A 14068-nucleotide genomic window follows, 5' to 3' on the forward strand; every position below is an offset into this window, starting at 1 on the left:
TTCAGAATTCAAACAATGTAGGGTCAAATGGGAATTATCTAAGGTAAAACAAGAGGGAAGAGATTTAAAGCATTTAAAAGACAGACATACAAAAGTGATAGTTGTGACACTTTCTCTTTGCTTCCTTAATACCTTGGCTAGGGGGCTTCCCTGGTGGCGCAGTGGTTGAGAATCTGCCTGCTAATGCAGGGGACACAGGTTCGAGCCCTGGTCTGGGAGCATCCCACATGCTGCGGAGCAACTGGGCCCATGAGCCACAACTACTGAGCCTGCGCATCTGGAGCCTGTGCTCCGCAACAAGAGAGGCCGCGATAGTGAGAGGCCCGCGCACCGTGATGAAGAGTGGCCCCCACTTGCTGCAACTAGAGAAAGCCCTCGCACAGAAATGAAGACCCAACACAGCCAAAAATAAATAAATAAAAATAAATTAAAAAAAAATACTTTGGCTAGTTTAACAAACCACAGTACCAATTATCTGGCAATTCAGATCTTACACAATCAGCATTCATCAGTGGAAAGGCTCATCTGGAGATAGAATCTGGAAGAACAAGGGAAAGCAGCAGAGAAACACATTTTTTATAGAATTTGGGTGATAAGATGCTCTAGCCTGAAGATTAGTTTATCAGTAACTTGTTTCAACTTGCAAGAAAGTTCCTTTAATGAAAACATTTATTTAAACCAGTTGTCCCATCCTCGTCTTACATCTGTTTCAGCTAAAAGTTATCCCTCTTAGTCCTTATAGACAGAGGTTTCTGGAGTGAAGTCTGACATGCCATTTTAAAATGTAAATTCTAGTTAAGTAGAAGAATTCTAGTTAAGGATTAGGAGAGACTGAATAAAGCAACAGTAAATTAATGATTGTCCAGGTGAAAAGGTGAGTGAGTAGGAATTAATGGATCAGTTGGAGGCCTGGGAGTTGTAGGTGGCACGAGTCCAGAGAATGGGGTGCACCACCATGTCAACCTGGATACATTTTGATGGTAGTGAGCCACGATATATTATTTGAAAAGTGAGCCTTACTTAATATTGTGGCAGGTGAAAATCAAGGTGGGAATTACTGGTTATGAGTAATGCTCTGCTGTTGATTGAGCATGTTCGCACGACCTCTGAAGAGGTCTGTGCACAGTGCGTGTTGGTAGGAAGAAATGGCAGTGGCCTGTCACCTCAGGAGAGGCCTGACAGCCTGCAGAAATGCTCCGCCTGCTTGGGAAGAATGCTATGCAGACCATCTGCATGGAATGGAAAATAAGAACTGCTGCTATGTGTTGAAAGGGCTCTCTATCCTCTTGACCTCTCTCAGAGAATAGGAATCAGACACACTTTTAAGAAACTGAATTAACTGCATTTGTAAAGGGAATGAATTGTTTAAAGGAATTTAATTTGTTTGAGTCATTAATTGAACATTAATCAAACACCATGAAAAGAGATAGTTTCTATTTTTAGCTGTAAAATTTCCTTTTATAAATAGAATAATAAAATGGGGAAGTCGAATGTAACTAGTTGTTTGGATTTCTCTGGCAGGTAACCAGAGAATAACCAGCACAACCTGGGTTGCAAGGAAAGAGTGATTAAAATAAGACTCTGCTTGGAACGAGATATTGGGCCTATTTCTAACCTGTTTCCATGTGCAGGCAGGGAATGGGGAGGAGTGCTGGGTTCATAAATGATGTCAGTGGTGATAGCTGAGTAGTGGCTCAGTATTCAGCTGAAGGATATTAAAATGGTATCTGGGTTATCACCCATGCCACGCTTAGAATCAGACAGAATAAGCAGCAATTTCCTCTAGAAGGAATTCTAAAGCTAAGCTTGTTTCATTTGAATTTGGGTTCAGGATTTATACCATGTGTTCAACCCGCCCTGTGTTTGTTGATGTGACTGGGATAAGAACAATCTGAGGCACCCAGATCCTTTAAGATCATGCTGGTGGAGTTCTTCCTGAATTTCTAAAGGCACAGCCTACAGCAGGTTAGAAGTCTTAAGCAAAAGGCAGCATTCATTCATTCATTCATTCAGTGAATTTTTATCGAATGTCCATAGGGCAATGCATGGTTCTAAATTCCATAAAGAATGTAAAGATGAAACAAATTGGCATCCTGTCCTCAAGGACCATAAGGAACTTACAGTCAGTGAGAGCCATAAGCCATATATTAAAAATAATAGTACAATTGTTTTCTGTCATAAGAAAAAGGAAAATATGTTTACTGATGACTCATTATGTGTCAGGCAATGTGCTCTGTTACCTTGCATATGACATCAGATCATCGAAACAACCCTGGGCGGTAGATTTTAGTAGAAATGGGCAAAAATCTTCCTTAACTGAGGAAACATTATTAGAGAATATGGGTGCAAAGTCATTCATTTGTGGAGTGTGCAAGTATGAAGCAGAGTGGACGTGAAGTTCAGAAAGGTAGATTGAGGGCCGGGATATAAGGATCTTTGGACGCCAGAGGGGAGTTTGGGCTTTGTTCCTCGGTAAAGGGGAGACGGTCAAGTGTTTTGAACGTAGTCAAGAGTGATTATGACTGTGCCTTGGAGAGCTGCAGCTGGAGGCCTATAAAGACCTGTCAGCAAAGGATATAACCTTGATGAGAGGGGTGAGCCTCTCCTGGTATCTGCATCTAACCAAACAAAGTAAAGGATGTATCCTTGCGCCTGCACAGGCTTGGGGGTGGGAGGAACAAAAAAAAGCCAGCTCTCTGTTACTCCAGAGCACGGAGGTGAAAGAGAGTAGATTGTGAACAGTCAGTGCTTTGGATAGATAAAGAAAAGATGGCTTGCAGTCAAAGAGACCTTGGTTTCCATCCCAGTTCTGGGTGTTCTGTAGCAATTTACTTACGCAACCGTGCTGAGCCTTTAATTCCTTATGTTAAAATGGGGCTAATGACACTTACCTTACAGGATGGTTGTGGGGATTAAATGAGACACGAGACAGAGGTCTTTGGGGGACTAGTCAGAAAAGCAGGATATGGGTTCCCAGGAGAAAGAATTTCAGTGGTGGGATGTTCTCCCAGCTCGTGTGCCCCTTGTTGCCAGATAAATTCAGGCAGGGGCTAGACGGGTACTTGTCAGGACCACTTGTAGGTCGTTACATCAGATGACCTTTAGGGTCCATTTCAAGTTCTACTGTTGTTATTCTCTGCAGGTTTTTTCCTGCTTTCACGCTGTCCTCTTCCCTACCTCTACCCCATAGTGATATTATCTGGCAAAACTCATAGGTACTACAGGTCAGGCTGATCATAGGAATAACTAGGCAGAAAATAGGTATCTAGACCTTCAGAGTTACTCAGTGTTGAAACCACAGGAGTTGTAAATGGACTTTTCCATTAAATCAGCTAAGATCCAGGTTAGTGGGTGGACTCTGGGTACCTGCTCCTCAGGCATCCTAATTTGCTTCCTGCAATGTCCTGATTCTTTGGGGCTTCCCCAAGATACCCAGAGGCCACCGGTTTCAATCTATTCATTGAAGTGTTAGGTCTGTTTGTAAAATGAAGCATTACGGTGAAGCCTAAACGTAGAACATATAAGAGCTGTAACTCTGATTAAGGGGAAGGGGAAGAAGAGAGGGGAGAAGGAGGCTGAAATCTGACCCCTTGGTTCCTTCCTCACCTACTCTGGAACCCCTGGTCTGAACACTACTGCCCCAGCTTTGGCCTGTTTTCAGTTTTCCTCTTGAGTCTTTTGTTTTCTGGACTTGGATGGCAGCTGTCATCACTCCAGCTGCAGAGGGGATGGGAGGCAACTTCCTGTTATTCTATCCTGCCATCCTTTTGGGGGTGGGACATTCCCTCCCCCATCTCCTGCTGCTGGTTGTAGAATGTGAACCCTGGCAGGCTTCCTATGACTGGGGCTGGAAGAATGACGGTAGCCACCCGGCCACTGTTGGAAGGCATTTGGGAGAGCAAGGCAGGCAACAGGCATGACAGACAAGTGGGTCCCTGACTGACTGAGAAGGAGGGATGAGTGGCTAAGAGGCAGGTTAAGTGGTTGGTGCAGAAAATACCTGAGGGGGTTAAGGGTTGTTGCATGAATGGTGGGAGGGCAGGAAGACAGAAGGACTGTGGGCAAAGCATTGAGAGAGAGAGAGAGAGAGAGAGAGAGAGAGAGAGAGGAGATAGCTAAGCAGTTATGGTTTCTGGCTATGAGATCGTTTGGGGTTTGGGTGCATTTAAGGAATGGAGGGTGGTTAGAGATGATCTGCTGATCTATTTTCCATCCTATATTTTTATTGAGTGTTTTCCTTGAATTGAGTGTAAGGAATACAAAGAGGTATTAGGCATGCAGCATCCTCTTCAGAGTTTGAGAAGATAGGAAATATATATAACTAGACATATATAACCATATGTTTACACATCTGTACAATATCAATAAGGCTTACAATAACCTTTGATCTGAGTCTTATCAGCCCCATTTTATGAAGGAGGTGATTAGGTTTCTGATGGATGTTTTAATGACTTGGTCAAAGTTACACAGCAAGTAAGTTTCAGAACTGGACAACGGACCACTTTTTCTGTCCTCTGTAGGGCACAGCAAGGACAAGGACGTTAGGCTTTGAGAGAAGGGCGGGACTTAACACACAGAAGAAGGGGGTCAAAAGGAACAAACTTCCAGTTATAAAATAAGTAAGTCACAGGGATGTAATGTACAACATGGTGACTATAGTTAATCATACCGTATTACGTCTTTGAAAGTTGCTAAGAGAGTAGATCTTAAAACTTCTCAAAAACAAAACAAAACAAAAAACCCCACAGAGCTCTCACACACAGAAGAGAGTGGGGATTCCAGGTAGGACAGAAGGTGAGATGAAAGTAGACCAGTTTGTAGTGGAATGTTTCCCAGGAGTGAAGTGGGAGATAAGGTGGGAAAGGTACATAGAGGCCAGATCAGGGAGAGTTTTAAATGGCCAGCTAAGAACTGCAGGGAAAGGGGGGCCTGATTTAGAGGAAGATGTTGATAGCAAAACCAAACTGTTTTAGCAAATTCATTTGGAAGTGGTGCACAGAAAGACTTAGTGCGGGGGAAAAATGGATTCAGAAATATGTTAGGAGCTTGGAATAGTGTAGGTCTGACAAACAGCACGATGGTAATAGTATAGAAGTTGGTCTGTGAGAGCACTGGCCTGGGTCCGTGGATTATTTTTAGCATTACAGTGTCTGAGTGTGTGTAGACTGTGGGCAATCCCTACTCTAAAGAGAAGAAATAGCTTCGGAATCAAATGAACTTTGGTTTCAACTGCAGTTCTGGGCGTTCTGGAGCAATTTACTTATGTAACCTGGCGGAGCCTTTGATTCCTTTATGTTAAAATGGGGCTAATGACGCTCACCTTACAGGATGGTTATGGGGATTAAATGAGACACAGTGGTGGACTCTGTACATCCCTTCTACAATCTTTGGCAGAATGGTGAAATGTATGACATGTTGTCATCCATCAAAAAACAAACAATAAAAACCAACAGAAAGTCAATGATTAGTTCATTGTAATTCCAGAAGATGACGGATAATATATCTATATCTCATATAAAGAGGGCCACGTTTCACCATTCAGCTCTGCCTTGGAGTAGTTATTAGGCAAATTGAAAGACCCATTTCTGGAGAATCTTTCTGTTCTGTTAGCCAGGGGTATTACACTGCCTGATACACGCCAGGGTTAAACGTTAGTTAATTCTTAATTGATAGCTCAGCCACTGCAATTGGTTTCATTCAACAGTAATTATTCTCATGTGGCTTGTTGAACTCAGTTGTGAGATTTTTTTCCCCCCTTTTCAGTTGTGCATGAAAACAGCAGACTTAGGGTCTTTAGAAAGGTAAACAGTTATTTTTCTTACTTTGGAGGTTCAATTTTATTTGCCTGGAAGCTCGCGTGCTGTGATTTTCGTCGCTAAAAGCAAAAGCAACCACACGATCGATAACTCCCCTGGTTAACGATCCAGAGGATTCTCCTCCATATCTTCCCGAGGTGCTTTTGAAGTTCTAAATTTCCCTTCTAAGGGAACGCCCAGCAGTCCCAAGATAAAAGGGTAGCAGAGCGAGCTGGCGGTTTCTTTTATTTGCCTGACTTCAAGCTAGCCATTTTCTGCTCCACGCGCCGCCGGACTCGGACTTGCCCCGTGACACAGAGGCGATTGTTTTTCCTTCAAAAGGGGTCTTGGGTGGGTTAGTTTCGTTTCTGACCCGGGAGGTGGTAAATGAGCCAAGAGAAGTTTAAAACAGGACCCGCAAGGATCTGCCCCATACCATTATGCTCCTTCCCTTAGAGAGAGCAGGAAAGGCAGCATTTTTTTTCCAGCAACACCCACTTCCAGCCCTCGCCGGGCTCCGCGAGGAATGTGTAAAATTAGTGGGCTCCTCTGAGTGACAGCCCGCGGGCCCAATCAGCGCGAGGCGGGGCGCGCCGACGCCCCCCCCCCCCCCCCCCCCCCCGCGCACTCTCTTTGGCTCATTCCTGCGGCGGGGAGGAGGGAGGGCGCGAGGGAGGGGAGGTACCTGGGACTGGGAGTGATGTCAGCTCCCAGCTCGGTGCCTGCCCGGATTCCTGACATGGTGTAGGGCCGAGAGGGTGGGGAAGGCGGGAGCGGGGCGGGAGAGGACTCGGGGTAGCCAGCCTGTGGCGGGGCCAGAGTGCCGGCGCTTTGAACTCCGGGCGAAGGTGAACCAGAACTTTTGCAAGTCGTGCAGGCGGCTCTCTTCCCTCAGGCAGGTAAGGGAGTTCGGCTCCTCTCTGGGACCGGAGGGCAGTGGCACCGTTGTGCGGTTGCAGCTGCTCCTCCTTCTCGCCGCTCGATTTCCTTTTCCAGCTCCCTCCTGTTTCCCAGTGGGAACGGGCACTTTTTTGGGGGTGGGGTAAGGGCTTAACTCCTGGGGCTCCCAACTAGCTTATGTGTGAAAAATACCTCCAGGATAGGACCTGTAAGATCTTGTCTGGGTACTTAAACCCTCCACACCCCAGTCTCCTAGCAATACTTGAGACCCCCAGTCGGAGACGTGGAGTGTGTGTGTGTGTGTGTGTGTGTGTGTGTGTGTGTGTGTAGGAGGGGTGTTATTTTAAAATGTCACAAAAAGTTTATGGAATATCGACTCAAAAATTATGCTCTTGGAGAGAGAACAAAAGTTTTGTATTTTTTTTTGGCTCCCCTGTGGCCATGTTGATTTAAATGAAAGTCTGTCATTGTTATTCTTATATATTCTTATATAGGAATATAAAAAATCCTTTTATACAGTCCAGTCAGGTTGTGAGAAATTCATATGGGGTGTATTAATTATGAGCTTGTGGGAAAACCGGTCTCTTGGGGGCATATTTCAACGCCAGCTCTTTTTCACTCATATTTTAACGGAGAATTCCTCTGGTTGCCAACTTTGTGTTCTGGAGGGTTTAGGAAGGCTGCTGAGAATCTTCAGATCTGTCTTCTGTGGCTGTTTGAGAGAAGGATGAGGGCTGGTAGTTGTTTTCATGGATCTATTTTAGAGAAGCGAGTTTTAACAGGGAAATGTGGCAGAAGGCGCGGCATACAACTCTTAATTAGAGGAACATGAATTTTTCAACATGTGGGACCAAAACAAATCCTTCCTTTCAATAAGAAGTGCAGAGAGCAATAGAAGGAGAACTTGATTTAGTGCCCCAGTTTGGTATTTAGGGGGAAGCAATTGCCTGTCGGGAGCAAAAGGGTATTTTGATAAGTGGAAGTATAGAATTCTGATTTTGTGTTTATTTCCTGTTTCAAATCCTTTCTATTTCTTGTTTAGAGATTTTGTGTGCCTGGGTCACTAACCGAGTATGATTAACTTTCTGGGGAAAAAATTATGGAGTCATAAGCTTACTCAGAACCCTCCCTTCTCAGTGCTGAAGGCTTTTTCTTTTGGAGAAGGAAAGAAAGTGTCTGGGCTGAGACTTCTGAGGCAAGTTTCCCTTTTCTTTCACCAGAGTGCTTCAGCAGTGAGGATACTTCTCTTGCCAGGTCGGGAGGAAACGGGCGTGGACTTCTTTGTGAGTCAAAAGCTGCATCCCAGGTGCCTGTACGTAAGGGCATTTCCGGGAGAGGAGGAAAGAAAGAAGCCACATCACTGCATCTAATAAACCCAAGTCGGGAAGTGTGGAGATACAGGACTTCGTCGATGGGGTTCTCCCTCTTTCTAGCCAGATGACATTTAGGTGTCAGGGCAAAAAAAGAAGTGTTTTGTTTGCTGTTGTTTATAAAACACCTGGATCTGTATTGCTCTTGAAAAATTTAATTAGCACAGGGTAGATTAAAAGTAGGCTTTTTGCAAAGGCAAGGTATGCTTGACTGGAAAGACCAGAAAACTTTAATTTTGGTTTGTGTTTTGGACTAAGAAACAGAAGTTGCCTAATGTCACTGAAATAATGGTGACCAAGTCTTTTCTGTTTATGTTCTGTAGGAAGTACATAAAACATGTGGTATTTTCCAATGTACTTTTTCAGCAGGAAAGAGCAGGAGGTGAGGTGGAATTCCTGTGGGCTGGTGTGAGCTCACTGGAGCCTTGGCTGTTGGAGTATTCAGGCTGCTGTTTGTGATACCCAAAGACAAAGCTGCAAAAATCAGTCAAGTAGTATCTTTAGGATGTTATCCTGATGTGCCAAATTCAGATTTATACTTCTTTCCAAGAAACGAGTCCTGGCTTAGGGACTTGAATATATCAAAGCTTTAAATTGTATTCACAGTTTGTGGAGTAACAGTAATTTTACATACTTAGTTTTAACCAATATTTCTCTTCCTCCATCTGTGTGTAGGAGGCAGATGTGGTATAGTAAAACATGGTGCTTTTAAAGGACAAAACTTGAAAGACGTTTGAGTTATTGAGAAAGGTAGGATCAGGTTTTGGTTAAATTCTTTGACCAGCAACTCTCATAGTTACGATAGCTACTTTAAAAAAAAGGATAATCTGGCCTTTGTGGGCAGATGTTGACTTGAAATTCAGGGCACACTGTTGTTGCAGATCAATAGTGCCTAATTTCAAGGGCATTGTAGACATTTTTTGGAAACAAGTTCAGTGAGAGAGAGTTCATTAACTGTTTATGTAGTCTTTTTGTCACTCACTGTGCCAGCATGAGATAAATCAGAACAAGGTCATTTTTTTCCCCTTAAGTTACTGACTAGCTGACTTCTTTTTAAAACCTGTTGTTCATATTCATGAACTATTTGTATTTTTATAGTTAATTTAGATTATGTTGGTAATTTGTTACATTAAAAGTAACTTTTTGAGGTTTTTAGCTCCCATTTTTAAAAATATGTATATCCCAAATAGCACATTTTTCCAACTTAACTCAAAGAGGACCTCATTCATCATTCTGTCTTTTATTACATGTTTCTGACTTGATTTGAATTACCTGTTCAAAACAATGAATGAATGAGTGAATGAAATGTATGAATATCTATTCATATTTGGGTCTGTGTCTTGATTCTTTATTAAAGAAACGTTCCTTCAAGGCGAAAACATAGGCAAGAGACAGTGTACAATGATGACTTCTTTATTCCCAGAGATTTCCCTAGAAAGTCATATTAGTTTTCAAATTAAGAAAAAAATCCCAGTTGAGCAGCCAACTGTGAAATATTTCAGGGAGCCATGATTTTATTATTGTTTTTTAACCATGGTGGAACAGATGGGTTTAAGTATGAGAGTCAAAGCTGTTAAGGTTAGTGACACTGGGTGTTGTTTGGGGACAAAGGGAACAAAGTGTTTGTCCTCTGGCCAGCATTTCCCTTCACCTAAAGGTTGATAATTTCACAGTTAGTCATCAAACTGACCCCAAATCGACACTATCCAAAAACCACTCTGGGCTTGTGCAGTTCTTTGCATCTGTAGTGTGTTATGTCCTTTGTTTCTCAGATTCATAGCAGTGCATGTCAGAACCATTTTCCTAGCCAAAAGCCTACAGCTTTTGTCACATATATCACCACCGTCAAGACCGATGCTTTATTAAATGGAGCTAATGGATTAAAAAACCGAAACTGAACTAACCCACCCTAGAAAATACAAAGACTCTTCTATTTCTTTTACTCTCTTTATTTTAAATATAGTAATTATTGATGCCAGTTTGGCATTGGTTGATAATGTTTCAAAAAGCCAAGTGGTGAGGGTTTCTTTCCCTTCAATACTTTTTCCCACTTTTAAGGATCTAAAACACCAAACAACTGGATTTTAGATGGAAAAGTGGGCCCTGCCAGCAGTTTTCAGTTTGCACACTTGTTAGGCAGTTTTTGAAGGAGAGGAGGGTTTGAGTGAAACCTCTACTAGCCTGTACTCCTTGAAGAGCTTCTATTTTTGAAATGTGGGTTTGGACTCTGAGTGATCCAGGTGGGTGTGTTGTCTCAGTTTGCTACTGAACTTTGGTTGCGTGTCTCCCTAGAACTTGGTGTGACTCACATTTTGACTGGCCCACATTCACATCCTTGTTTCTGTTGGCAAATGTAATGAGTTCAGAATAGAAAGATCGTGGAGTGGTTTCTGTATAGAGGTGCACCTAAAAATGCCCATGACTGAAGGAATTGTACAAACTCAGATTGCATTGACTCTCAGTCATTCTGGTAAAGGCTCATGCCTCAAATGTGGACCGTGGAGGAAGAAGATCAAGTACCATAACTTTTAGGGCTGGCCACAGATTTTATGGACACCCTTTGAACTCGAATAAGGCTAGGTATTTTCACCTCTCCTTTAACTTAGAGAAATTAAGCATTTGTCCAAAAAAAGCAGATGCAAGTTCAAGGGAGCAGGTGTGCTGATTCCTCGTGTTGTGTGTGGGTTAACAAAGGAAAACTTAAGTTTACCTGGTGAGAGAGACTAAAGATGCTGTTTTCAGTGGCAAGTCCATTCATAAGTAAGTGGCCAAATTCTTTAGGCAAGCAAGGTAGTTCTTGGGAAGAAGTAGGTGGGCCCATCTGAAACTGTTTTACCTCTTCCATGCTATGAATGTAACTATGAACCATATCATTGAATATGGCTATGTCATCTTGTATTTCCTGTGAGCCTAGGATATAGCTCACAGAAGTCCTTTTGCTGGCTTTCTGTCACCCTTCTCTCCATATATAGTACTTTTCACAAATATAATCTCGCCATCACAGAACTGTATGAGGTTTTTATGAGGAAAGTTTATTGAACTTACTTTATTTGAAAAAAAATGAAAACAGGCTAAAACTCTATGGTCTACTTAACTTGATAGTGTGGCTGCAGTTGCATAAATAATATCCCTGCAACCATTATCTTTTTCTAAAGATAATGCTTCTCATAACAACACATGGTCGAGGATTTTATTTTGCTTGAATTGGGATTTGAACTCGCTCTACTTTTTCGTATGAATGATGGAAGAGTCAAATGAGCCTGTAGGTTCTCGTCTAACATAACTCTGGCAAGTGAGTGAGTTGGAGGAAGGGAAACAGCGACAACGCAGAGGAAACACTGATTGAACGTGCGAGTCAGCCAGGACGGTTTGTGTGAAGTCACCTGGGTCTCGGTGTTTTTCCTCTGGATCAGCTGCTTGGATGCTTCTGTAAAACTTTCACATTCTTCCAGCCTCCACCCCCATCAGTGGGTGACTTTGCACAACGAAGAGGGCTTTTAAACACAGATTTAAGGTTCTTCTATTGCTTTCTTCTCAGGGTACCTTGATTCTCTAGGGTGACTTGCATTCTACATTACCCTGTGGAGCAGACACAGATAGATGCCCGATCATATCCATCCTGCCCACTTTTTCCTTACAGCTGAACCATTTTAATTCACCATGATAGTTTAAAAAAAAAAAAAAAAAAGTTTGATTTCCCAGAATCCCTTGCAGCTGGGTGGCGTCTAAGTGACATAGTCCTGGCCAGTGAGATGCAAGTAACTGGGAGGGGCTCTCCCTCACACTCTTATAAGGGGACGGCCTCTGTGAGCTCGCCCCGTGAGGCTATTGCTCTTTGTACTTCTCCTTTCTCCCAGGAGCAGGGATGCTGTTTTCTAAGCGGAGAAGCCATCTTGTGACCAAAGACGAGAAGCTTGAGGGGTAAGCAGGTTGGCAAGTTGATGGCCTTCTGGAACGGCTGTACCAGACCTGGTCTGCCCACCTCTTGATTTATTTTGAGAAAAATAAGTCTCCATTTGGTTCAACCACAGAAGTTGGGTCTGTTACTTGAAGCCAAATGTGATCCTGACAGTTTAAATTTTAAAGAAGTCATAGTTCATCTTTTCTCTCAGAATTAAAAGGCAGCATCCTGGATAACAAAAAAAGGGTTCGGACTTTGGAGCCCTACAGACCCTCAAGTTGAATCTTGGCTTGGCTATTCATTACAGTCTAATCTTGGCAAGAAATTTAACTTCTTCGGGTCTCAGGTTTCCTCTCTGTAAGATGTGGGACTGATGTTTGTCTCATAGAATTTTCATCAGTATTGGAAATTATTAATAGAAATAATAATGACAAATTTGGTACATAGATTTTCAACAAATGGTGGCAGCTATTACTGAAGGAGAGTGTAGTGAGGAGCCTTAAGAAGGAGAGGCGAGTAATTCAACTTCCAGTAGGTTCTCAGTAAACATGGATTGAACGGCTGAATGGTAGATTAGCTTTATGGCTGCAACCACTTGCCTCCATCTACTTAACATTCATTCCAAAACAACACCCATCTCTTATCCTCAGTCCCACCTGCCTACACCAGAATACTTGGAGCTTTTCTGTTCTCCAACTTTGGTTGAAAAAGCAAAGGGTATTCTTATGACAGTTCTATTACCTGTAAGCGTGGAGATGAAGGGGGTGGGCTCCCGAGTCAGACAAATGTATTATAGATTAGAATCTCCTGTCCTTCTGAGCTGTGTGATCTTGTCTTCTGTGAAATGGGAATAACTGGGTAGGTAATGAGGATTACATACAATATATGTGAAGCATCAACAGCTGTGGTCCTGGCACACAGTGGACACTGGATTGATGACGGATATTTTTACTATTTCATTGAACATTTGTTAAGCAATTCTTGGCCTTGGTACTCTTGGAGATATAAGGACAAATAAAACATGGTCTTTATCCTTAAGAATATGCATATACAGGAGATGGGGGCAGAAATGGGGTGACCCTCCTTACACATAACCATAGTAAAAAACAGATTTAGAAAACTATTTATTTGTTAAAAAATTGGGGAAAAATATACTGACTTAAAACAGATGTCTGTGATATGTATTTTAAGAAAAAAAGCCACCAAGCATACATGTATAAGTTATATTTGTCAATGCAGGAGAAAAATTGCTAAATGGGGTGGTTTGTGGAGGATGGGATGAGGATGGCAGGGAAGTTGAGGGACCTTTAATTTTTTTTTTTTTTTTTTTTTTTTTTTTTTTAGAAATAGGTAATCCTAGGAACTGCTTTTCTTTAAGTGGATTTTTTTTTTTTTTTTTTTAAATTTTTGACTGTGTTGGGTCTTCGTTTCTGTGCGAGGGCTTTCTCTAGTTGTGGCAAGCGGGGGCCACTCTTCATCGCGGTGCGCGGGCCTCTCACTATCACGGCCTCTCTTGTTGCGGAGCACAGGCTCCAGATGCGCAGGCTCAGTAGTTGTGGCTCACGGGCCCAGTCGCTCTGCGGCATGTGGGATCTTCCCAGACCAGGGCTCGAACCCGTGTCTCCTGCATTGGCAGGCAGATTCTCAACCACTGCGCCACCAGGGAAGCCCCTAATTTTTTTTTATAGCATATTAATGTTTATTTTACAACACTCATGCATTACTCTTGAAATGTAAAAAGTATTAAAGTTTAAAAAATCAATTTGTTGGGCCTCTTGAAGGTAGGTGGTGGAAGATTGTGCTGTGAGAGAGCACATTGGGCTATGAACTTGAGCAAAGGATTGGGTTTAGTGGGATCCCACTAGAGGCGGTAGGATTTGAATGGGCCTTGAAGGATGAGTAGGAATTTTTGAGGAGGCAGTGCGGGGAATGAGCATGCTTGGATTTGGAGCAAAATGTAGAATGTAATTAGATTAGTTTTAGAGAAAGATAAGATGGAAAGATCAATATTGTTAAGAGAGGTAAGATATACGACAGCCAGATCTCAGAGGGTTTAAAAAGAGTGACATAATGCTTTAAGATGAGATTTTTTTAGTGTGTAA

At 42.6% G+C, this 14068-nt stretch overlaps 1 protein-coding gene across 8 annotated transcripts in view; it reads left to right on the forward strand.

Annotated features, from left to right (window-relative positions):
• The first annotated feature begins 6553 nt into the window (after positions 1-6553).
• PPFIBP1 (PPFIA binding protein 1) overlaps positions 6554-14068 on the forward strand; it is a 175718-nt gene continuing 168203 nt past the window's right edge. For 4 of the 8 annotated variants that reach the window (XM_068561792.1, XM_068561791.1, XM_068561795.1 and 1 more), the window contains exon 1: positions 6555-6694. The gene's annotated coding sequence lies outside the window, so the exon portion shown is untranslated. Of the gene's footprint in view, positions 6695-11911; positions 11987-14068 lie in introns of those variants that run through there. The other 4 variants (XM_068561797.1, XM_068561794.1, XM_068561799.1 and 1 more) reach the window with 2 other exon arrangements.

Source organism: Eschrichtius robustus, chromosome 13 (assembly GCF_028021215.1).
Source record: "Eschrichtius robustus isolate mEscRob2 chromosome 13, mEscRob2.pri, whole genome shotgun sequence".
In the NCBI taxonomy this organism is placed as follows: Eukaryota; Metazoa; Chordata; class Mammalia; order Artiodactyla; family Eschrichtiidae; genus Eschrichtius; species Eschrichtius robustus.